The 25,268-nt window shown below is 43.9% G+C and overlaps 2 long non-coding RNA genes across 2 annotated transcripts; both read right to left on the bottom strand.

Annotated features, from left to right (window-relative positions):
• Positions 1 to 291: 291 nt before the first annotated feature.
• Positions 292 to 18,569, bottom strand: LOC128427045 (uncharacterized). Its single transcript, XR_008333308.1, has 3 exons — positions 18,476 to 18,569; positions 3,478 to 3,568; positions 292 to 410 (listed from the first exon to the last, which is right to left on the bottom strand). It is a non-coding gene; the product is annotated as an uncharacterized LOC128427045 (long non-coding RNA).
• On the bottom strand, positions 9,366 to 12,135 carry LOC128427043 (uncharacterized). The gene is made up of 5 exons (XR_008333307.1): positions 12,037 to 12,135; positions 11,446 to 11,628; positions 10,548 to 10,826; positions 9,832 to 9,979; positions 9,366 to 9,601 (listed from the first exon to the last, which is right to left on the bottom strand). It is a non-coding gene; the product is annotated as an uncharacterized LOC128427043 (long non-coding RNA).
• Positions 18,570 to 25,268: the final 6,699 nt, after the last annotated feature.

Genomic DNA, 25,268 nt, shown 5'->3' with positions numbered 1-25,268 from the left:
ATCCCTGGAGCTGTACCACCCAGGAGTTGATCTCCGGGGATTGGTCAGAGAGAGGGGAGCGTCTGATTGACTCTTTGTGCGACTGCTGGGAACGCGGCCACGCTGCCTTGTTTACCAGGTTCCTGCTCGAGAGTTGATGAGTTGGTTGATAATACAAAAAGCCAATGCAGACAATTCTTATGCTTCCATTCATTGTTATTTCACTCACTTTTAGTTATTAATCATCTGAGAGACACTGAAACTGTCATGCCGAAGTAATTCATTCCACTTCATCTTCCCAATTCATTCTTACCTTTTTGCAAAGCTTTACGTTTATTCTCTGCAGTTTACTGGGATGGTGTCAATGGGATAGTTTTTGTTTGTTGGTATAAATGCGAGGCTCTGTTCATAAAGGTCAGCGTGGTGGCCTCCTGTAACGATAAGGACAAATACAAAAGGATCTGTTAGTGAGGCCCGGGCCAACTTGGCATTCTGTTTATCTGAGTGAGACGAGACGACCTGTGGAGATAGCAGCCGTCAGGAGCGAAATGCACAGATGACATCAGCAGTCAAAGGTTGTGAGCCCGGGCGTAGATACAGTGGGTGGTAGGAGCAGTGTGTTGGAGACAGCTGCTTCATGGTAACACAATAAACAACTGTCTGTAATTAACCTGAGGGGGCCCCAGATCCGGCAACCTCATTAACCTGTGCCTAAGAGGCGGCCATTGTCCTCTTGCCCCTGTGACCATGATACCTCTCATCCTCTTCATTCTCACAGAGAGGTACAGTGGCAGCATGAGAAACAATCACACCTGCATTTTATATTCGATTGACCTGAATTAGGCTAGGACGTAAATTACTTTTGAGTGCTGAATTAGTAAAATGATTAGTGAATCGACACAAATTGATTATCAGTAATTAGTTAATTGTTTGTGTTAATTCTCATTTATTAAGCAGGAATCCTAAACATGGTGTTTCCAGCTCCTAAAATAGTTCATTACCTCCACCATCTGTGTTTATTAGTTAGCTTGCAGGATTACGCAGAAACTGAACACAATTTTATTTTGGTTTGGTTCTGGTTAGGATTGTTTACTTTATTTAGCATTGCTATTCTCAGCATTGTCATGGTTTTCGCCAAGAAGACGTGTATCTGTCTGAGTGTGTGCAAGTTGATGCAGATCCAATTAAAAAAAAAAATGTGAATATTGTGTATTTCAATTTAAAGGTTTTAAAGGACTGCTGCGCCCTGGCCTAGGTATGTACTCTACCAAGTGGCAATACCTCTGAGTCTTGATAAGAAGTGAAAAAGGTATTTGAATATCTCATTCTTGGCTCTGTGAAGTCACAAGAAAGAGTTTTTCCCAAATCTTACAACATTAACTAAACGTTTAATCAAGAACAGATAACGGAAATTCACAAGTTAACTCCAGCACAGGGCGGCAGCTGACACGTGCGGTTAGCTTCATCGCTTCGAACTTGAGGTGGAACAAAAGTCACGATGGTCTCGTCAGGTGAGGACGCGTATAATCACCCTCACCCCCCCCCCCCCCCCCCCCCCTCTCATCCTGCTGAAATTTAGCTGACTTCTTCTTGTTTAGTCAGCTTCACATTCACTGTATATTTCACCACATCAGCATGCAGCGCTGGGGAAAAAAAGAAAAAACACACAGCACCCGGGGGACTCTGTAGGTGTGTGTGTGAGTGTGGAAGAGAGAGAGAGAGATAAAGGAAGAGACTGCAAAGCTCATCTCCAGTCGGTTGGACTCGCCTGTATGTGTGTCATCTCCTGAGTGCAACAGAAGCTTGGCCCACTTCTGCCTGACCGACTAGACTCCACGGCTCATCTTGGCTCTGTCCTATTGTCCCTTTTGTGTGTGAGTTTGCTCTCTCTCTCTCTCTCTCTCTCTCTCTCTCTCTCTCTCTCTCTCTCTCTCTCTCTCTCTCTCTCTCTATCCCCTCTCTTCCCCGCGTCGACTTCGGGGACAGAACGACCAAAGCTCTACAAAGGTGTAGTAGCATCCCAGGTGAATCGGGCGGGAGGTGTTGGCATCGCATCCACCACCTTCGATGATGAATCAGGCAGGACCACCCAGCACAAGTCCGCTAACACACGCAGCTCGTATCCACAGCAGAGCATGCACACGTACACATCTAGGTCGGGGAGTGAAAAAGGGAAAGAAAGAGGAACCTTTAGCCCACATCATGGCAGCTCTGTTTTGACAGGCTGCGAGGGGCCATGAGACCTGTGCTGTAGAGTAGACGATAGGATCTCCCCTCTCATTTATAACTAAGACACAAGTCGCAGATGGTGCTTTAAACCTGACGTAGAGCGAACATGTCAAACCTCTCAACTTTTGTCTTCGGCCGGTTCACACTCACTGCAACAGCCTTGTAAAGTTGAGAGGGTACGTGCGGCCGATCTAAATCTCATGGACGTGGATATGAAGACGGGCAGGAACCAACCTCTGTGATCACACGTCAACATTAAATCTGAAATACGTAACTTGTCATATATTAATGTTTTTTTTTTTTTAATGGCTTGTCTCAGACTGAACAGATTGAACAAGCTGGCAGCATTGCAGCAATATTCCCTTCTGAAGTTTTCACCTGTTTTATGTCTCTATCCACTCCTGAGGGAAAGGTGTTGCTCTTTCACTGCTTAATGCTCGACACTTCTCACCAGCGAGTCGCTAGCTGTGTCTGTCTGCTGTTTGGTGCTGAGGAGGTAGTGCACAGTGTTTTTTTTTGTCTGTGTGTGTTATTTAGCTGAAAACAGCAGCTTGCTTGCCGCAGCAGAAAACGCTGCTTTGAGAGCAGCGAGAGCGAAGTAACACAGTAAAGTTGCTGAACTGAACAACGAGAGCTGTAAAAGCCGAGGGGGGGCTGCAAATTTCCCTCCGCAGGTTCTTCACTATAGTGTCACAGTGTTTTCACATCGTCACATTACAGCTGATTATAGCTGCTTCAAAACTTCGGTAAAAGAATTGCGAATCCAGCATTGAGTCGTCTAAAGACTTAATCGCTTTCTCTTTTATCCCGTGACACTTCAGTTAGGATTAGTTCATCCAGTCAGGTAAAGGAAGGGTTCCTAATTCTAAGAGAATGCATGTGGAGCCCTGGCAGAAAGTACTTCCAGTGCCGCGAGAGGGAGAATCTGCATTAATACAACCATTAACGCTGTTTCAGTCACACACTAACCACACTTACCTCTGTCAGTTGCCAGTTTTGGTGCATGACAGGCTCCTCATCTGCGTTTGGGTCTGACCGAGGCTCAGGTAGAACAGGTAGAAATCTCTTTAATCTCAAGCAGCGCTGGTTGGCGGGGCATATTCATAGATTAGAAAATTTCTCATTTAGGATGTAATCATAGATGTGCTTCCAATAGACGTGCATAAAAAACTTAATGGGGTGGGGGGGAATAGGGCCATCTTATAGAGACGAACCAGCCACACTCACACTCACACCTATGTGCAATTCAGAGTCTCTAATTAATCTTACCTGCTTGTCTTTGGTCTGTGGGAGGAAGCCAGAAGAAAACAGATCCCTGAACACAGGGAGAACATGCAAACTCCAGTCAGCAGGTTTGCCGCTATGGGGGGGGAAACAACATTTAAAAATATATATATTTTTTTTACATACTTCAAAAACATATCTGGAGGAGAATGTTAATGCCCGGTTATATCATTAGCACGCAGCCCAGACTGAGCTAACACACAAATCACTGTGTAACAAGAAACAGTGTCAGAAAGATGGACATCGTGGACACATTGTCATCATCCTTTTTGTGTGTGTATATGTTTGTGTGTGTGTGTGTGTGTGTGTGTGTGTGTGTGTACAAGTATTTCCTCCATCTAAGGCCTTCTCTGCACTCATGGCCAAAAATGTCACTCCAGGCTGCTGTGGGCTCATTATGCCATTAGCTGTCTGAGGCCTCAGTCCATTTGCTGGGTAGGGAGTGTGACGAAGCCCTTTCACAGGGTCACCCCTCCTGCTGCAGGCCAGTCAGCTGCATGTGTGTGTGTGTGTGTGTGTATGCGTGTGTGAGACAGAGATGGAGTATTCACCTCACACTTGGAACATGTATTTGGCTCTAATCATGATTTAGCACAGGATGTGAGCTGTGTTATGTATTATAATCACTCCATATATCTGATTTGCGCGGCTCCATTGTCTGTAGCTGTAATATCCCTTGTAGGGGATGTACAGATCAGGAAGATGGATTCATGGTTGGCTCTTGTGTTGAGCAGTAGAAACAGTGAGTGGACCTTTTTTTTTAAACGCATCTCACCAAAGAACCTAAATCAGGCCGATGAGGGATCTGTCTGTGATTATAAGATACAGTGTTAGAGAGGGGATGTTCAGGCACCACTTCATGTCTGACACACGAGGGGTTGATCCATCAGTAGCGAGAGGAACTCCATATTCTCCGGGCCTCTAGCATCCATCCTCCGCCTGAAGTGGACGACCGGCTCATTTTTTTCTCTGCATATTAAAAACTGCCTTGAGAGGTGGAGCTGGGGGGAAAGAAGCGGTGAGACACAGCAACCCAGTCTCATCAGAAAATGTTCAATGGCAACGTTGGTCCACTTGGACCGACGTTACCATCTCACAATCTGGCCTCTCAGATTGTGAGATGGTAACATTTAGTCCTCCCATCGTTTTGCATTGGCGTGTTCTCACGTCACGTGACTCTCAAGCTCCCGTCTGCGGAGAGGAAAACATGGCGGAGATTCCTTGTTTTTTCAGATAAAAATATAATTTTGTAACTTAGTTTGGGCATAAAAATACATTCTGACACCATTTCTAGCGAGAAATGTGGTCTTTGCTTCCACAGTCTTCAGCCAGTTCGTGCTTATGATAAATATTTTAATAGTTATCACGCATGTTTTTATCGTTGCTATGATGGTTGCCATGGCACCACGGGCGCAGCTTGGTGTTTAAATCACAGTCCCTGCGTGGTGTCCTTCAGTGATCGTGAATGTTATTCATGTTATATAATAGTAATATTTGAGGCTAGATTACATCTCTAATGAGAAGGATCATGCGAGTCTGTTTATACCGAGGCCGGCCCGAGTGCGCGACCGGCCCGAGCGGCGCGAGCCGAGCGGACCGAGTGCGCGAGCGGACATGACGTGTGGCTGTCGTAAAAACCCTATTTGTAAACAACCAGCCCTTTAACTCGGGGCTGCGTCATAAACACGGCGCGCTTGGAAGACCACGATGTCATCTTCCTTCTGTCAGGTAAGTAGTTTATTGTTTTTAAAGATCGTTACGATCTAGGTTTACAGTCCGAGTGCGGAGAGAGTCCGTCAATCCACACTATGGACGCTGTTCATCAGCTAATACGCCATTGTTAGCCACATGCTTCAGCCCACGGTAGCCTGTGCTACCTGGGAGGTGAATACATGGTTGTTGAAAGCAGTTCAAGACGCTTAGCTCATCATTGAGGGACGCTACAATATAAATATAAACATGAATTTGATTTATGAATGCTTTAGATTAATAAGGAGTGTATTTGTCTACCATTACTCCACAATATCAGGTCAATTTGGTTTAATGTATAGTATGCACTATGACAATAATGTTTCCATGTTATGGAGTTGCGATTCATTTTATAAAACAATTGCTATGTTCTGTTTTTTAATCAAGGAGGATCCCAGTGAAGCTACAGGAGTTTCATTAACGTCAACAACTTGGACCAAACAGTTTGTTTTGCTTGATGAAGAGCAGGAAGGGCAGCCTGGAGAGAAAGAGAAGCCGGGTTGAGCCCACTACCATCATCCACGTACCACGAGGAAGATGAGGGAGAGAAATGATCCTACCATTAAAGAGGTACTTTTAAGTTACATACCAGAAAAAACATTTTATATAATTTGCCAAATATACATTTTTATTAAATCCCCAAAGTACACTTGCTGAAATACAAGTTAATATCACACTGAAAGAATTTTGATCAATCATGCTTCCCTGCTGTGATTGTTTAACTAGGAAAACAACTTTTTCCACAGGAAGGCAAGTAAATTTAAGGAATACATGTGCAAAGTTTTCCTCTGTTATGTATAATGATGACCCCCATCAAACATAATGTTAGCAATATTTACACCTTTTAATTTATACTGTTTATTTCTGTCTACATGTGTGAATTTGCCTTCATTAGTTTCAGAAAAGAGCGATGATGTATCGGTCAGTGGGCGGCAGCACGAGACTCCGCAAACTAGTCTGTAAGCAAAGCAGACGAAGGCATCGAGGTTGCGGCCTGCCATCATTGTTATTTTGCTTAAGGGACTGAATATGTTTCATGTAGAAATATTAGCATTTCCCTTATATCTACCAAAACTGCTTGTTTCACAGACTGCAGTTTTGTTTTGATCCGATGTGGTGTGCAAATACAACCGTATCTGCAATGGGTTGTGGGGCATTAACATTTGTAACTCTAATTTTGTTTTGACAGACTGTGAAAAGAACGTTGAGAACATCACCACTCTACAGGAAGACACAGTCCAGTAATGGGTGTCAGAAGTTCAGTAGTGAACGACAGGTACTGTGGAAAAATATGTGTCATTGTTGTACAATGTCCTTTGACTCTGTTTAAACAAGGTTAACACAAAAAGGTTTGATTGTAAACTGATATCGGTATGAATTCATGTTATTCTCCTCGTCAAAAGAAACAAACAATCCAAATTACCTGCAGAAAGCCCTTGATGGACGCTTCAGCTGCATCGTCAGACTGGTGAGACAGCAAGATGCCAACTTTAATGCCAATTTATTTGTGTAACATTCTGTGACCAAATGTATAGATAACTTTTTGTAGATTGTAAAAATAGATAACCCATTTATTACAAAAAAACTACACTAGAATTATCGCACTGCGTTGTATGACTCCGCTAACCAGAGCAGTGTCCGTCTACATATTTCTACATATTTTCTCTCATATAAATGACACTGTATCTCTTGACAACTGAAACCATAAGATGAGGTCAGTGTGGCCTTGACCTTTTTACTTTAAGACAAATACAAAGTTAGACAATCCGAAAACATGCAGTAATGCCCCCTGCGACTCGCTATTGCAGAGGCATTAAAACCGTAGTGTAGTAGATTGGATTTTATTGGTGTTACATTGGACATCTTGTATGGGTACACCAAAAAATATATTTGGTTTCACATTCTAGATGGCAATAAGCAGAGTCATCAACTCAGGAAAAATATTTCTGTAGAAAAGAAAGCCTTGTATGTGTGTATGTATACATACACACAAACGCACAATTGAGAGGTTTTTGTCTTTTATCATATATTCTCAGGCAGTACTGATGCATTTACTGAGACGGGACGTGAGGGCCTACTCTGCGTGCTCAGAGTTCAAGCCCAGCAGGCTGCAGCGGGCCTGACATATTCTGGAACAGCAGCACAGTCTTTGGATGACTCCTCTGAAGATGAAAACATGGCGAGGTACTTCTCCACTGATGAAGAACTGTGAGGGCTGTGATTAGCTACACTCTCTTGCTACAATGCTACTCATGCTACTCCCTGGCAGCCTTAGGAAGGCATTAGCTTGCTGTGTGGTAGCTGTTAGCTTCAGCATTTTTAGTTTTTAGTGGCCTGTCTGACGTTTATGTTAAAAAAAAATCAGAGGGAACCATCTTCATAATTTAACACTATGGTTTGTTTGTGTCCTTCAGTTCTTCTCAAGAGAAGCAGTACAGGTGTGCCTCAGCTCCACGGTCCCTCCTGCAGCCTCCGCTCCTGATGCTAACCTCATGTCTCCATCACACCAAGCAGCAGACCTGGATTGACAGACCTTTCTCCAGAGCTGCCCCCTCCCTCTGAAACCCCCCTCTCCAAAACACTATTTGTGTAGTTTTTAAAGTATTTTTTGCATGAGAATTGTTGATCATAACATTTCCAGCAGATGCCTTAATATAATGTTTGTGCACAATAAATGACATTGATCATAACATAATGGTATTTCCTTGCACTTCTACACCATGATATTGTCAGATAAGATGCTGATTACATTAAAGCAGTGAATGCTCTGCTTTAAGCAACATAAACACACAATGATTCAATGGATCTGAAGTAGAATGGGCACATTACATTCTGTAGAGAATGCCTCAGTTATGGAAGTCAGAAAATAACTTTCTTTATCTGAGGTTCCAGCCATTTATAGTCACAGCAAAGCACACAGGTCTGGTTGTCTAAGTGGCGCCCATATCATTGTTTAAGATGTGTAACATCAAGTTTGTGTTTCAGTGCAAAATTAGTCATTAGTCAAGAGTTCACCATCTTGTTTACACTAAAATTAGGTGACCCAGATGTTTCACAATGCAATCTGATAAGGTCTTATGAGAAACATTCTTAACATTAAAGAAATCAACACAGAGGATAGCAATATCTGTTTGACTTTAATCAGTAGCTGGTAATCGGCAGCCTGACTTATTCAAACACATTAATACTACAATGAATGAGGCAGGGCCTTCTATCAGAAATCAACTATATCGTCACGTTATGTTTCTCTTGAGCACATGGAAATTACCTTCAGCTTCCACTTACTGTCACCTGAACCATACTGTTATTTCTGTATCTACAGTGACTTTTAGGAAAACATATACTAGAGGGCAATGTATAAACATTAATACATCTTATTTATATAGAGCTTTTCAAGAAGTGCAAGTACTAAACTGAGGGAAAGCTAATACAAACAATATATATATATCTTATTTCCATGTGCCAGGACAGCCTCACACTTGGATATAAACCAATTTTAGAATACATTTGCTTATACTGGAGATCTTTTAAATTAATGTCCCAGAAATGATTTCTGATGGAAAACCCCTGCCTTATTCATTGTAGTATTAATGTGTTTGAATAAGTCAGGCCGCTGATTATCAGCTACGGATTAAAGTCAAACAGATATTGCTATCCTCTGTGTTGATTTCTTTAATGTTAAGAATGTTTCTCATAAGACCTTATCAGATTGCATTGTGAAACATCTGGGTCACCTAATTTTAGTGTAAAGAAGAAGGTGAACTCTTGACTAATGACTAATTTTGCACTGAAACACAAACTTGATGTTACACATCTTAAACAATATGATATGGGCGCCACTTAGACAACCAGACCTGTGTGCTTTGCTGTGACTATAAATGACTGGAACCTCAGATAAAGAAAGTTATTTTCTGACTTCCATAACTGAGGCATTCTCTACAGAATGTAATGTGCCCATTCTACTTCAGATCCATTGAATCATTGTGTGTTTATGTTGCTTAAAGCAGAGCATTCACTGCTTTAATGTAATCAGCATCTTATCTGACAATATCATGGTGTAGAAGTGCAAGGAAATACCATTATGTTATGATCAATGTCATTTATTGTGCACAAACATTATATTAAGGCATCTGCTGGAAATGTTATGATCAACAATTCTCATGCAAAAAATACTTTAAAAACTACACAAATAGTGTTTTGGAGAGGGGGGTTTCAGAGGGAGGGGGCAGCTCTGGAGAAAGGTCTGTCAATCCAGGTCTGCTGCTTGGTGTGATGGAGACATGAGGTTAGCATCAGGAGCGGAGGCTGCAGGAGGGACCGTGGAGCTGAGGCACACCTGTACTGCTTCTCTTGAGAAGAACTGAAGGACACAAACAAACCATAGTGTTAAATTATGAAGATGGTTCCCTCTGATTTTTTTTTAACATAAACGTCAGACAGGCCACTAAAAACTAAAAATGCGGAAGCTAACAGCTACCACACAGCAAGCTAATGCCTTCCTAAGGCTGCCAGGGAGTAGCATGAGTAGCCTTGTAGCAAGAGAGTGTAGCTAATCACAGCCCTCACAGTTCTTCATCAGTGGAGAAGTACCTCGCCATGTTTTCATCTTCAGAGGAGTCATCCAAAGACTGTGCTGCTGTTCCAGAATATGTCAGGCCCGCTGCAGCCTGCTGGGCTTGAACTCTGAGCACGCAGAGTAGGCCCTCACGTCCCCTCTCAGTAAATGCATCAGTACTGCCTGAGAATATATGATAAAAGACAAAAACCTCTCAATTATGCGTTTGTGTGTATGTATACATACACACATACAAGGCTTTCTTTTCTACAGAAATATTTTTCCTGAGTTGATGACTCTGCTTATTGCCATCTAGAATGTGAAACCAAATATATTTTTTGGTGTACCCATACAAGATGTCCAATGTAACACCAATAAAATCCAATCTACTACACTACGGTTTTAATGCCTCTGCAATAGCGAGTCGCAGGGGGCATTACTGCATGTTTTCGGATTGTCTAACTTTGTATTTGTCTTAAAGTAAAAAGGTCAAGGCCACACTGACCTCATCTTATGGTTTCAGTTGTCAAGAGATACAGTGTCATTTATATGAGAGAAAATATGTAGAAATATGTAGACGGACACTGCTCTGGTTAGCGGAGTCATACAACGCAGTGCGATAATTCTAGTGTAGTTTTTTTGTAATAAATGGGTTATCTATTTTTACAATCTACAAAAAGTTATCTATACATTTGGTCACAGAATGTTACACAAATAAATTGGCATTAAAGTTGGCATCTTGCTGTCTCACCAGTCTGACGATGCAGCTGAAGCGTCCATCAAGGGCTTTCTGCAGGTAATTTGGATTGTTTGTTTCTTTTGACGAGGAGAATAACATGAATTCATACCGATATCAGTTTACAATCAAACCTTTTTGTGTTAACCTTGTTTAAACAGAGTCAAAGGACATTGTACAACAATGACACATATTTTTCCACAGTACCTGTCGTTCACTACTGAACTTCTGACACCCATTACTGGACTGTGTCTTCCTGTAGAGTGGTGATGTTCTCAACGTTCTTTTCACAGTCTGTCAAAACAAAATTAGAGTTACAAATGTTAATGCCCCACAACCCATTGCAGATACGGTTGTATTTGCACACCACATCGGATCAAAACAAAACTGCAGTCTGTGAAACAAGCAGTTTTGGTAGATATAAGGGAAATGCTAATATTTCTACATGAAACATATTCAGTCCCTTAAGCAAAATAACAATGATGGCAGGCCGCAACCTCGATGCCTTCGTCTGCTTTGCTTACAGACTAGTTTGCGGAGTCTCGTGCTGCCGCCCACTGACCGATACATCATCGCTCTTTTCTGAAACTAATGAAGGCAAATTCACACATGTAGACAGAAATAAACAGTATAAATTAAAAGGTGTAAATATTGCTAACATTATGTTTGATGGGGGTCATCATTATACATAACAGAGGAAAACTTTGCACATGTATTCCTTAAATTTACTTGCCTTCCTGTGGAAAAAGTTGTTTTCCTAGTTAAACAATCACAGCAGGGAAGCATGATTGATCAAAATTCTTTCAGTGTGATATTAACTTGTATTTCAGCAAGTGTACTTTGGGGATTTAATAAAAATGTATATTTGGCAAATTATATAAAATGTTTTTTCTGGTATGTAACTTAAAAGTACCTCTTTAATGGTAGGATCATTTCTCTCCCTCATCTTCCTCGTGGTACGTGGATGATGGTAGTGGGCTCAACCCGGCTTCTCTTTCTCTCCAGGCTGCCCTTCCTGCTCTTCATCAAGCAAAACAAACTGTTTGGTCCAAGTTGTTGACGTTAATGAAACTCCTGTAGCTTCACTGGGATCCTCCTTGATTAAAAAACAGAACATAGCAATTGTTTTATAAAATGAATCGCAACTCCATAACATGGAAACATTATTGTCATAGTGCATACTATACATTAAACCAAATTGACCTGATATTGTGGAGTAATGGTAGACAAATACACTCCTTATTAATCTAAAGCATTCATAAATCAAATTCATGTTTATATTTATATTGTAGCGTCCCTCAATGATGAGCTAAGCGTCTTGAACTGCTTTCAACAACCATGTATTCACCTCCCAGGTAGCACAGGCTACCGTGGGCTGAAGCATGTGGCTAACAATGGCGTATTAGCTGATGAACAGCGTCCATAGTGTGGATTGACGGACTCTCTCCGCACTCGGACTGTAAACCTAGATCGTAACGATCTTTAAAAACAATAAACTACTTACCTGACAGAAGGAAGATGACATCGTGGTCTTCCAAGCGCGCCGTGTTTATGACGCAGCCCCGAGTTAAAGGGCTGGTTGTTTACAAATAGGGTTTTTACGACAGCCACACGTCATGTCCGCTCGCGCACTCGGTCCGCTCGCGCACTCGGGCCGCTCGGCTCGCGCCACTCGGGCCGGTCGCGCACTCGGGCCGTCCTCGGTATAAACAGACTCGCATGATCCTTCTCATTAGAGATGTAATCTAGCCTCAAATATTACTATTATATAACATGAATAACATTCACGATCACTGAAGGACACCACGCAGGGACTGTGATTTAAACACCAAGCTGCGCCCATGGTGCCATGGCAACCATCATAGCAACGATAAAAACATGCGTGATAACTATTAAAATATTTATCATAAGCACGAACTGGCTGAAAACTGTGGAAGCAAAGACCACATTTCTCGCTAGAAATGGTGTCAGAATGTATTTTTATGCCCAAACTAAGTTACAAAATTATATTTTTATCTGAAAAAACAAGGAATCTCCGCCATGTTTTCCTCTCCGCAGACGGGAGCTTGAGAGTCACGTGACGTGAGAACACGCCAATGCAAAACAATGGGAGGACTAAATGTTACCATCTCACAATCTGAGAGGCCAGATTGTGAGATGGTAACGTCGGTCCAAGTGGACCAACGTTACCATTGAACATTTTCTGATGAGACTGGGTTGGACACAGAGAGTGGAGTGGAGACGACGGGTGGGGTCTTTGCTTTTTCTTTTTTCTTTTTTCAAATAAATGATTAACTAAATACATCCCCCATTCCTGTCCATTTTGAAAGAAGGGTCAGCTTTGATCTCTAGGGCCCTTTGAAATGATCTGAGGAATGAGAGAGAGAGAGAGAGAAAGAGAGAGGGATCTGAGGGAGGGAGGCGCAGGGGGAAGTAAGAAAGACAGGAAAAGCCACACCTCCCCCTCCCAATGAGGGGCGACTTCATAGGTGTACATGCAGCGAGGGGGGGGGGGGCGAGGGAGGTTGTTTACTGAGTGAAGCGTTTGCATGGTAACTGAGGTGGTGGGACCGCGACAGAGCCGATGACCCCGGTCGGACTGGGTGTTAACATCCGTCCTGAGAGATTCAATCACAAGCGGTCAGCGCTGAGTTCGTCTGTTCACACCTGGTCTGAGTTTACGGGTGTGTGTGATAAGAATGTTTTGTGCGTGTCTTTGTGTCGACGCGGGCGAGAGAATGAGCAGAGTAAGGATGGTCTGAATGAATTTCTGCAGCTACGTAAATATGTTTTACCAGTTTTAAGAAAAGTATCTGTCATTATCTTGTGGTCAGTGTTTATATTGAGGACTATAAAACAAATTGACGTGGAGACACTAAGAAGCGTAAAAATATCTTTAAACTCTAGTGGCTCAGAGGATCATGTGAGGAGGCGGTCCTTCTAATGTGGTCCAGGTCACAATTATGTTCACACAGCATAATGGATATATGGCCATATGTGTCCTAGACCACTTCTGAATGTGTATTTTGTTCCGGTTACTCTGTGGCGTTCAGACCTGAACTCGTGAGTCGGATCTCTCAGGACAGTTGTTGATACCAGGTCTGAACACGGCCACTGACTCTTTGGTGAAGTGAGCTGTTTGAAGGCCTCGCTCTCGATATGCCTCTGGATAGATTAGCCTTCCCTTAACCTTTTAGAGATCAATGGTTTAGCCCTTGTTTCTCCCTCACTCCCAATAAGAAATTGGGTTTCCCTTTCTCATTGCGGGAGGGTTAAGTTCTGCTGGTTGTAAATCCTCTGTCTTACTGGCTCTGTCGCGCTTGGTGGCCCATGAAAAGAGCTCTTTGCCGGCTGAGGCGAGAAGACTCTGACTGACTTTCTTCCCCTTGCAGCCATGGGGTCGTGTTCAGCGGCTGGTCGCTGTGGCATATTTAGTAGGCTTACATGGTCTGCTCTGTTAACCCCTGCTTAATTCCACTCAGAGACTCACCTCACTGAACTGGCTTGTAACTTCCACACCCTCTGCACAAGACATTCCTCTGAGACGGTAGCAACAATGCATGGTTGTGTGTACATGAACCTTGTGCTGTGCCGGGGAACACAACATACTTTATTTATGCAGAAATGTACTGTTGCTCTAAAGCCAACTTGGATTCCTATCCAGTCAAATTCCATTTTGGCAATCTAGCTTGATTGTCCATCTATCACTCCACCTAATATGAGCTCATGGGTTGTAGTGGGTCACACTGTGATGTTATAGCAGGACATGTGTGTAGGGCTAATCCCAGAAGGTAAAAAATTCAGCTTCAGTTTCATTTCATTCCCGGGAAACGCTTCCGAGTGAGTGCTCCTCACTTTTACTTCGCTACCCCAGGTAGAAATCATTCCACTGTGTCAAGTTGTCTTGTTCGGTTTGTCAAGATGATTTGACGGATACAGGCAGCTGGGCCCAGGTTGATACATAGACACTGGCTTTTGTTAGCTATCTAGAAATAATTCTTAGTCGGGGGCAGCTAATTTTTGTGTTCCATCCATCCAGCTTCTAGACTGTATATTTTGAATTCATTATTTTTAATATGAACCCACATTCGGCTGAATTTGAAGACAGCCCTGTTATCTGTCCCATTATTCTATTTCCAAGGTGTGATTGTGTCTGTGTAGACAAACGGAGAGAACGAATTACTGATAACATCATAAAAATATCATGTTATTACGCATAAATGTTTAAACCAATTTCTGACTGGTCTAATTATAGTCATTCCAAAATAGCCAGTAGCCACATCCAGGAGGAAAGTGTTGAAACTGAAATAGGTGCCATGTTTAAAAAGGGAGAGGATCCTATCGTCTCATTCGCTCCTTCAGGCATCGCAGCATTTCCCAAAACTGCTCATTGGATGCACGTAGAGCTGCTCTGCATCAGTGACGCTGTGTGTCCTTGTCTTGTTGTTTTTGTCGGCCAGGAAACTTGGGGATTTTACTAGAGTCACCTGATACTTTTTAATTTTGCAGCATGTCGGTGATTCCGTTAGAGCGTCGGCTTAGCACACTCGCTCCCAGGAGGCTGCCGGATCCTCACTTTCATTAAAGTTGTTTGGAGAGTGTCTCGGCTTCGGTGCCTCATAAAACAAACTGCTATGATGAAAATAACTTCAAACCACACAACCCGACACTACTCCTCTGTTTTATTAATACACACACACAGCGGCACACACAGACACACACACACACACACACACACACACACACACACACTAACACACAACAAACCGTTGTGTTTGTTGAGGTTCTAATGAGTCCCAGTAGCAGCGGTTTGATTTTTCTTTTTTCTCTCCTAATTTGACATGCTTCACTTGGGCTGGGTCCCTCTCGCTCCGCAGACCTCAAATCCTCCATGCAGAGGCCTAATGAATCTTCTCCGTGTACACAAACAAAGGACAAACCAAACAAGCAGAGAACACTTGCTTCCTTAAGCTTCTAATTGTCCCAAACATGTCAATCAATCACGGCTGCTCGCATGAATCCTACTCTTCTGCAGACAAAAGGGTTACCCGTTGCCCCCAAGAACATATCCATCTCCAGAATGCAGGGTAGCACACACATGTATTGTGTTACATCCACCACAGCAGGCAGAGCTGGCTTTTCATTTTGCCCCAGCAGCGTGAGAACATTCGCCGTTGTGCTTTCTGCTTTCGGAAGGTGACAGAAAGAACAATTGGAGTCGAACCCCGCCGCTCTCCCAGGGCCCTGCACGTTGGGTTTCAGCAGTAATTGAATCGGGGCCTGTGCTGCCCTCAGAAGACGGTGTGAGTGAATTGTCTCTGGTAGTTTATAGGGTAATAAAGTCCCCTCGCACCAACACCTGCCAGCTGCGTTCAGCTTTGACCAAAACAGTCTATTTAATACCTCCCGCCGTGCACCTGCAGCCCAACCGCAACAGCCAGAGCACGACTCAATCACACGGACAATGCGCAGTATCTCTCTGTCTCCTGCAGCCTCCTGCGAGTTATGATTGGAATTAAAACCCTGACTTAATTAGCCTCGCGTTGTCGACCTTGTTTGCAGGTTAGGATGCTGTATCTCAGGCCACAACGCAATTACCGCAGCCATTTTCCCCCCTTATCCGATCTCCTCGTCTGCTTCGCTTCAGCTGCCGGTGAGCACTCGCGGCTGAAAAACACGGAGGAGGTATTGCTCCCCTCACCGCGGCGGCACACATCCTTACCCAAACAACTTCTGTCGCTGTGGAAAGGGAACGGCTGAGTGGGCGAGGAGTAGGTGGACAAATGGATGTGGAGGGGATCGCAAGTGTGGATTGTTTGGACAGAGATTGAGTCTTTCATAGGTTGTTTACCCAAGCCATGTTCGAGTCTGTCTGCAAAGTGCAAATGTGGAAAAAAAAAAAACTTGCGACAAATAATGTTAATTACATCCCAGACAAACCCTCTGCACCTTTTTTTTTTTTTAATAAATGCTATTATCGAGCGTGCTTCCCTCCCTCTGCTCTCGCGGCTGGCTTTTTCGGTATTCAGAATTTTTTGCATTAACGACAGTCAGCGGTTTTCGGTGCTGCAATCTCATTACATTTACAGGGGAAGGGATGGAGAGCAACAAAAAAATTAATTGGAGGCATGCGATAGTTAGGACAGGAGCCCGGGCAAGGGCAGAATAAATCAGAGGTCTGTTTGACAGCTTTACGGCTCTGCAGAGAGAGAAGTGGTTAACTTTAATGGGAGGAGATAGTAATGTTGAGTTACTTTATTTTCCCCCCCACTCTCTTCTTCCCCACCCACTCGCACTCATCCCGTCCCCCTTCCCCCTCATCAGCTGAGGCACACAGCCCCTCACCCCTGAACTATTTGGATTTGGCTTGATATATAGAGTTAATTCAATTGTTAATTTTCTGCGCAGGGATGGCTGCCTTTCACTCCCCCCCCCACACACACACACATAAACACACACACCTCTGTCCTGCTTGTCACCTACCCTACACAGCGTCCCCACCCCCTGCTCCTCCATCCTCCTTCCCTGCCCTCCTTCACCCTCTTGTATTTTGTTTCCATTACTCTGGAAGTTAATTTGGCTAAAAGAGTGGTCCACTCCTCGCAGCATTTACCGCAGTGTCAAGTTTCACCGGCTCCGCGGAAAAGAGCGAAAACAAACCAAAACACTCGGCTCATCAGGTCGATGACATGACACCAGCCGTAAGCCTTATACCCACAGTACCTCGGATCTTCTTTCGAGCAGATATTTTTCCCTCCGCACAACCTTTGTTAAACAAAATATACCGGCAAAAGGAGAACACACACAAAAACAACAAAAACAGACTACGCAGAGAAGCATGCAGGGCCAGTAGGTGGCGATAAAGATCATCATGATCCGTGAAATATAAGAAAAGAACATTGTTAGCATGTGTGTGAGACTATTCACACTCTGGCTTTTAGTAGCTTCAAAACCAAAACAACAGCAGGTCTTAATATTTGTTATTTATATCTTATAGTTATTTGACGTGTGTTTCGTCATCTCATCCAAACCGTCTCTGGCACACGGCCCAAAGTGATGATACACACAAATGCAACAATGGACATGCGTGACGTACACACGAACACACAAACCAGAGTTGTTTTCAAAACCTGCACATTGAATGGTGTTTGTTGACCTGAAATAGCATCGGCTAACGCAACAGACACTATCTGCGTTCGTGTGGACAAGGCGCTAATCTGCACAGGTTCTCAATTTCTCCCCTGAACTGGACTTTAACCTCCTGGCCTGGCAGTTACGTCCTGCCTCCACCCCCATCCCCAATCTAAGTATAGGTCACCCCCCCCCTCCCGTCCAGCCTCCCCGCTGACTTAAGCCTTGTGGTTTTATAATTGGAAGGGGGGAATGCTGGGTTGTAGTAAAAGCAACCAGTGAAGTGGCTTCTGCAGGGTAATGGGGGGCCCTGCTCTCCATGCACTTGATTTAATCCGGGCAGACCTCTGTGTGTGGTGAGTGGGGGGTGGTGTGTGTGTGTGTGTGTGTGTGTGTGTGTGTGTGCGTCTGTGTTGTTTGCTCCTGCAGATGGATGGGGTCACACCTCAGAAGACATTATGGGTTCTTATTATAGCGCACAGAAATGACTAACATCAGCGGCGGTGACTAACAATTCTTTACATTATTGATTAATCTGTCTGTTCCTTTTTTTTCTGATTTATTGTTCGGCCTATAGAAATATATCAAACACACGTTTGCAGAGATCAAGGTAATTTCCTCTGCAAATTCAAAAACCAAAAGAATCTTTAAAGGATAATAAAACAGATAAAAGCATCAAATTTGTATGTGATAGACACTAAAACCAAGGAGACGCAGTAACAAACGTTTGCTCTGGGACTTCAATTCTGAAAAGGTCTAATTAACCTCAGTCTGTTAGAGAAACATTCTTATTTTGCACGTTAGTAACTTACTGTTCAAAGACGTGGAAACAACTTTGCAAGCTCTGCATTTTTTTTGTGTCCTCCTTTATGTTCGTGCAGTGGCAGTGTTGGTTTTTATGCAGTGTTTCAGAGACCTTGGCTCAGACCAGCCAGCCAAAGATAAACAGCGAAAAGCATTTCCCCCCCCGGGGCCTTGAACACAACAACTCAGTATAAAGTTGAAGCCATCACCTTAACTCTGAACATGGAAGTTAGTGGAGAGACTCGCACACACAAAAAGAGAAATATATAACTTCTCTCCGTGGTATGGCAGAGTTGCAGAGAACATTGTTTTTCATTTATTTATTTGATTTCACTTGGCAAGGTAGAGGTCAGTTAGTTCTTTTTCTTTTTTTCTTTTTTTGTTTCAGCAGTGGGAGGAAAACAGGAGGTCACATTTGTTGGCGCTGCAGTGGGAGTGTGCGCTGATAGGAGGGCCAGGGCTTTGTGTCAGGAGACATTTTGTGGCAGGCAGGAGAGAAAACCTTGCTGTGTGACAAGGGCTTTTCTATTTTCTAAAAGGCGTGTCAACCCCCGTGACCCGGTGAGTTGAAATGGAGGCCACCGCTGACTCTCATGCCCTGATTGAGGAGAGACAAAAAAAAAAAGCATCGCTGACTGCAACTATTTCATGATTAAAAAATAACGACAGAAATAGAATAACGGAAGGAGAACGTCTGATTTGTAGAAAAATGCAGAAGTAGAGTTTTTTGTGTTAGTGAGATGTTTGTGTCAGACGTGTCAGTCGCCGCCGCTCAGAGGAACACGACTGACCTAAACCCTGAGGCGGTCAAGGGGATACAATCCCATGATTCATCCCTTTTCATGGTATTTCCTCCTCCATTGTGCAGGGCTATGTACTGTCAGAGCCGAGACCGAGATCTCATTGAGCGGTCTCTGCACACACACACACACACACACACACACACACACACACACGTCCCCTTGTCACACATGATCGTGGACTTGACACATTCAAAGGGGCCCATCCAGTGGAGCCCCGGTATTATGCGGCACTCACAGCAGTTAGTAGATAAAGCTGATGACATTATATTCATATTAATGGTTTTTATTAGCCTGCTTTGATGTTCAGATTGTTGATAAAATGTGCCTTTGATTGGTCTTTGAGAGAAGACACTAAATTGTAACAGATGGCAGTTTGTAGAGCCGCGCTTCCATTCAGCGCTGTGATGATGGGGCTGATTGACGACCAATTAATTATTCGTCACTCAATTAGGCAAAAAAAAATCTCCGGTCACAGCTTCTCAAATGGGAGATTTAGCTGATTTTATGTGTTTTTACGTCACAGTAAATTTAATATATTTGGGTTTTGGGTCTTTGGTTGAATAAGGCAAATAACTTGAAGCCTTAAGCTGGGGGAACTTGTGATTGGCATTTCTGACAATTTTTTGGCCCTGATTAATTGATCATGGTGGAAATGATAAATTAAGGACTAATGAAAAGCACCATTAGCTGCAGCTTGAGTTCATGTCAATCACGCAGAAGGAATCAGACGGAGACGCGTTTGACCTCCAAGAAAGGTGACAAATCAAAGTTAAATAATGGAACCGGATTAAATGAGCAGGGAAACCAATGCATATGCTTCCATACAGGAGTTCTGTGTAATACAATTAAAACCTCACATGTTATCATGACCTGTGACGTGTTTCAAAATCCTGAATGGGACTATTCACCTGAAATCCAGGTTTTAACACTTACTTGCGGTGCAATGAAAACGTTTTAAATTACTACTTTTTCCTTCGTAGAAGTCATTTAAGGAGACATTTATATGAATACAAAAAGTAGAGCACTTTTTTTTATGAAGACTTCCTCAAACTGTATTTGTTGGATATATATTTAATCACATGTAATCAAAACTTACTATTAAACTGTATAAACACTCAAACTCATGCAGTTTAGAGGGGGAGAGTCGAACCTGGGTCATTTTCTGCAGCTACAATTTACAGATTGCCCTGAATTTACAGATGTCCCCTGAATGCCTCACATGCAAACTAGTGCTCATATTAGATTTTGCTAAACTGATTATTTCACCCGCCGTGGCCGACCACTCAGGTAGAGCCTCTCTATAGGAGATGCTGACCTCCTATAATAAAGTAAGTCTGTTTAGTTCTGCAGACTACGAAAGAAAAAAAAAAACAGAAACCTTTTTTTTTTTAACACAAAGGTCGAGCGGCTTTTGTAATGAGGTCGTCTGGTCTGCTTCGAACTCAGCCCGAGGTTCACAGCAGGATTGACAAGTGGCCCACGTGATGTTCTCTAAATGGAAAACATGGCGTCATCATCATTATTGTGATTATCATTGTTCTTGTGTTATCTACGTTCTACTCGCACACATGCTTCTAAATACATTTTACAGATTGAACACGTTTATCTTTGGCCTCCTCAACCATGTAGTCACCCATCGCCCATTTAAAAGCTCTGAGTTTTGAGCTAATACTGTAAAAATATAAACTGCAGAAACAAAGTGATGGTGCTGAGATCGTAGTTATTTGAACAAAACGACAACATTCCCCCTGCATCCTTGATGAACTCCCCAAAAAACACCACTTGTTAAACACACACGAACGCACTTCCTCCACTTCCTCCACTTCAGCGTTGCGGGGTCGCTCTCCAACTTCGGAGATGGAGGCTACATCCCCGCTCTAATCAATTCAGGTAGGGCAGCGTTATCTGCCGAGCTGCCAGCGGAGCCGCACTGCACAATAACTCAAGGAGGGCATTTGAGAAGTGTGTGAGTTTGATCCTGTGCCAGGGTGATGAATAGCTGTTTTTCCTCTTTTGTTGCCCATCAGCACTTTTATTCCGCAGTTAATCCGCCAGGCCACTCGTGCTTCCTTCCCGCTGTAATTATTCACCTTGCTGTGCGATTGTGTATTTAAGTGTGTGTGTGTGTGTGTGTGTGTGTGTGTGTGTGTGTGTGTCTATGTCTCTCGCTGTCAATGCAACGGCTCTCATACAAACACAAACACCTGAATTTGCTCCACCCTGCTGGTGCTGGAGGCTGATTTAAAGGTTTGTGTGTTTTGTGTGTGAGTGTGTGTCCTGTCAGAATCGACATCTTGTGAAAAGTTAGTGAGGAGAGGGAGCTATATATATAACATGTCAGCAGACCAGGGTGTGCGTGTGGGGGGGGTGCTTGTTACCGGGGTGTGTCAGGTGTTAAAAGGATTGTCATGTTGGTGCAGATAATGCAGCGTAGTCACTTGATTTAGTACCAGGATGGAGCTGAAGGCTTTCTGCTCAGACCCCCCCCCCCCCCCCCCCCCCCCCCCCCCGCCTACGGAGAACACACCGAGGTGGTTACATCTGAAAACACATATTTTTCTTCCTGTCTACACTTGAGGGGCATTTTTCCCATCCAGGAGCATCCAGCAGAGGGAATAGTTTTTAAAATGACTGGCCTGGTGTGTCACTGAGGAGCAGTAATATAACACATATCAAATCAAACGTATTAGATTGATAAGTTCTGTGACATATATTATATATATTGGTGGTGTCAAGAACAGACGTCTGACATGCCCACCGGATGTGCGGCTCTGATTCTGCTGGCTGCACAGTGAAAGAGCACAAAGAGATAGACATGAGGCCATTTGATGTGTTTTAGTGGGAATAGAGAACTTTGGCATCGACAAACCTTGATTTCACACATAGTAGAGGTCTAATTTTCAAATTCAGTCAGGTTAAGCTGGGCTCCGCCTGCAGGAGTCTCAGGACAATTCCACCCCCTGATTTCGACCCTCGAATATGGGAGAAGAAATCTGGTGTGGAGCCTTGGAAGAGAAGATTCTCCTCTTCTGCTTGATGTAACCTGATTTCTAAATCCTTCTGCCTTTTTAAAACTCCCGTAGTCTGAGCCCAGCTTTAGTGTAGACATGTTGTGAGCACAATTTTCTTTTGTTTTTTCCCAGGAAACATTGGGGCGGCACGTGTTGGATCTCTTGCAGGAGACAGATTACAGCTCCACTGCACAAACAGATGGTTAATGAGGTGTAAATGGAATGACCTGGAATTTTTTTTTTTTTATGCAGCTTTACATCCTGACAGAACCTCCCTTATACCTCCGCCTCTCCCCTCTCCTGCTGCCGCTTTTCAGGCTATTGAGCTGGGGGTCCTCGTGGTCATATTTTAATACATGCCTGAGCACTATGAGCCCCCCCCCCCCCCCCTCCTCGGCACCAGGCTCACCACGGCTCTTCGCGGCGGAGGGGCTCGACATCCTCCAGAGAGCTGTTCTACATACGGCGGACAAGGAGCACAGCTTCGCGCGAAAGCCTGCTGAGACTCCATACCATTTATCTCTCAGCTGCAAGGTTGGGCCAGGACTAATTGACTGAGCTGTGTGTTGTGTTGTGTGTGTGTTGTGTGTGTTGTGTGTGTTGTGTGTGTCAGTCCTGGTCCCTTGAAGCATGGTGCATTAGTAGAGCCTGAGATGATAGGATGTGGTAAAGAGAGAGACAGAGGGGCCAGCCTTGTGTTGAGTTAAGCTGGGCGGCGGACAAACCACACAGCTGATGCTGAGTTTAAAGGAACATTTTATGTTTTATACCAACGGGGAACTTATTCTATAGTTTGGGCCAGTTAGTTTGTATAGTGTGCAAATGTGACGGCTCAGATTTCAGGAGGTAATTTCATTTTCTCTATTGAGGAGATGAATCATGGCCATAAAACGTTTAATTCAAAGCAAAGAATAATCTTGGAAATTGGAAAAAGGGGTAAAGGTACAAGTGTGTGTACATAATTACTCTAAGAGTGAAGAAACTACATATCCCATAAACCATTGGGCATGTCCCCTTTCGAATAGCTTCCAGTACGCTTCTTGAATTGAACCTTTGGACTTTATTTTCCTCATCAGGTAAAGTCGATCGCAGCCAATTTGGACAGTTGTGGTAAACATTTCCATGACTCAGAGATGTCGCAGTTACACCAGAGGATTGTGGGTAGTGTAGTACTTCTCTGAAACACATTTTTCTTAAAATACACTTGGATGTGACTGGAGAAAAGACACAAGTTGTTGCATGATCAGACAGTGAAGCCTGATTATCAAAACCAAAGTGAACAAGCACAGAACCTAGCTTAAGGTCAAAGTTGAATGAGGTTGATGATGATGTATGAACTGTGATTGATCACCACGGACAGTTTGGTAATAATTTCCCCATTCACGTTCAGCTTTTTCTCTCAAATGGGTCCATGTGGTCCCAGGCCTTAACAATTAACTGGCTGAGTAGAGTGTTATTATACCAACAGGACCAAAACTATGAAAATGAGACAAAGTGGAATTATCTTTTAAATGTTCCTGGCTGTGTGGATCCGTCCGTGTGTGTCTCGGCACAGTTCTCTCTCTCTCTTTCTCTCTCTCTTTCTCTCTCTCTCTCTCTCTCTCTCTCTCTCTCTCTCTCTCTCTCTGTCTCTCTCTGTCTCTCTCTCTCTCTGTTCCCCTCACCGCTCTGCTCTGGACTTTATCAACACATTGTTTGACTTGGCCTCCTCCCAATATAAGCCAGAGTACAGCACCGAGTTGGCCGTCTCAGCGTCCACAGGGAGAGGGCTTGAGCGATGAGTGTGTGTGTGTGTGTGTGTGTGTTTGTGGGCACATTCTGGGGGGAGTGGAAGCACCTCATTCTCCTGGACCAGGAAGCTGTGAATCACGTTGGCTCTTCCTGGAAGGACCCGGAGGGAGCCGGGCCGAGCCTGCTGGACCCGGGCAGGCTGTCTGAGTCGGAGCCTGGCCTCTCGCTGACACCAAGCTGGCGGTGAGGTCGGGTTCTTACCTCACCCCGGCGAGGCAGGCCACGCCTCCCCTCTGCTCACCAGGTTGGCACGCCGCAGGCACTTTCCTGCACCGGGAAGTGTTTTCCAGCTTTGGCTGCGGCTGTGGCTCGCACTGATAACCTCAGCCTGTGGAACTTTGAGAAACAGGATTTGTATTGATCGGATGTAAATAGCACAAGGTGGGCTACTGCAGCCTGGATTTCAACTGCTGCCCTGTTTGCATGTGTCGAGACAAAATTCTCATTAGAGATGCCACTAGTTCGACAATTCTGCAGTTTGAAGGCATTCAGCTCGTCGTGCTTACCGAGCTAAATATAAGTGTGTCAAGCTGTCACCTGCCTACGCTGTCACAGGCCTCGCTCAGTGCAGTGGAATCACAGCCTGCTCTGCCTGAGGTGCTGAGAATATGGGCATGTAAGTTGATATTAATAGTCGAGCCGGGTCGGTGCTGCAGGGTGTCCACACCTTCCTGTTTTCTCTTTCTTTGTTTTGGCCCCGCGCTGACAGATTTACCTCTGGAGGAACTCCAGCATGTGAAAGGGAAAAAATGGCTTCCATTGTTCAAATGGGTCTGTAGTGGAAAGAAAACATACCTGATTTTTTTTTTGTTTTTGTGAAGGGCATAATAATGGATTGCAATTTCAATAATATAAACAGCCTTGCCATTGAGACGTGTGTTTGTTATTTCTGTGGGAAATTGAGAGGATTGCTTTGTTTTTTAACCAGCAACCTGAGCTTCTTTTGGCGAAAGGTTCTGGAGTCTCTGAAGACGCTCGCTGAGCTGCGGCCTCTTGATAGGAATCAGCTGTAAGAGGGATGGAGATTACTGTGTGCTCGTTCTCCTGCTGCACACCAGCCTGATAACTTTTAACAGTTGTCTTTTCTCACAACTTCCCTGTCAAACCTCCGCCGGGAAATGAAGTCAGGAGAAGTGGATTAATAGCGGAGCCGGGCTGCAGGGTGTCCACAGCTAGATAGAGAGAGTTATCCAACT

This window comes from Pleuronectes platessa, chromosome 21 (genome assembly GCF_947347685.1).
Source record: "Pleuronectes platessa chromosome 21, fPlePla1.1, whole genome shotgun sequence".
Classification (NCBI taxonomy): domain Eukaryota; kingdom Metazoa; phylum Chordata; class Actinopteri; order Pleuronectiformes; family Pleuronectidae; genus Pleuronectes; species Pleuronectes platessa.
This window is presented reverse-complemented; position numbering and strand designations above follow the sequence as displayed.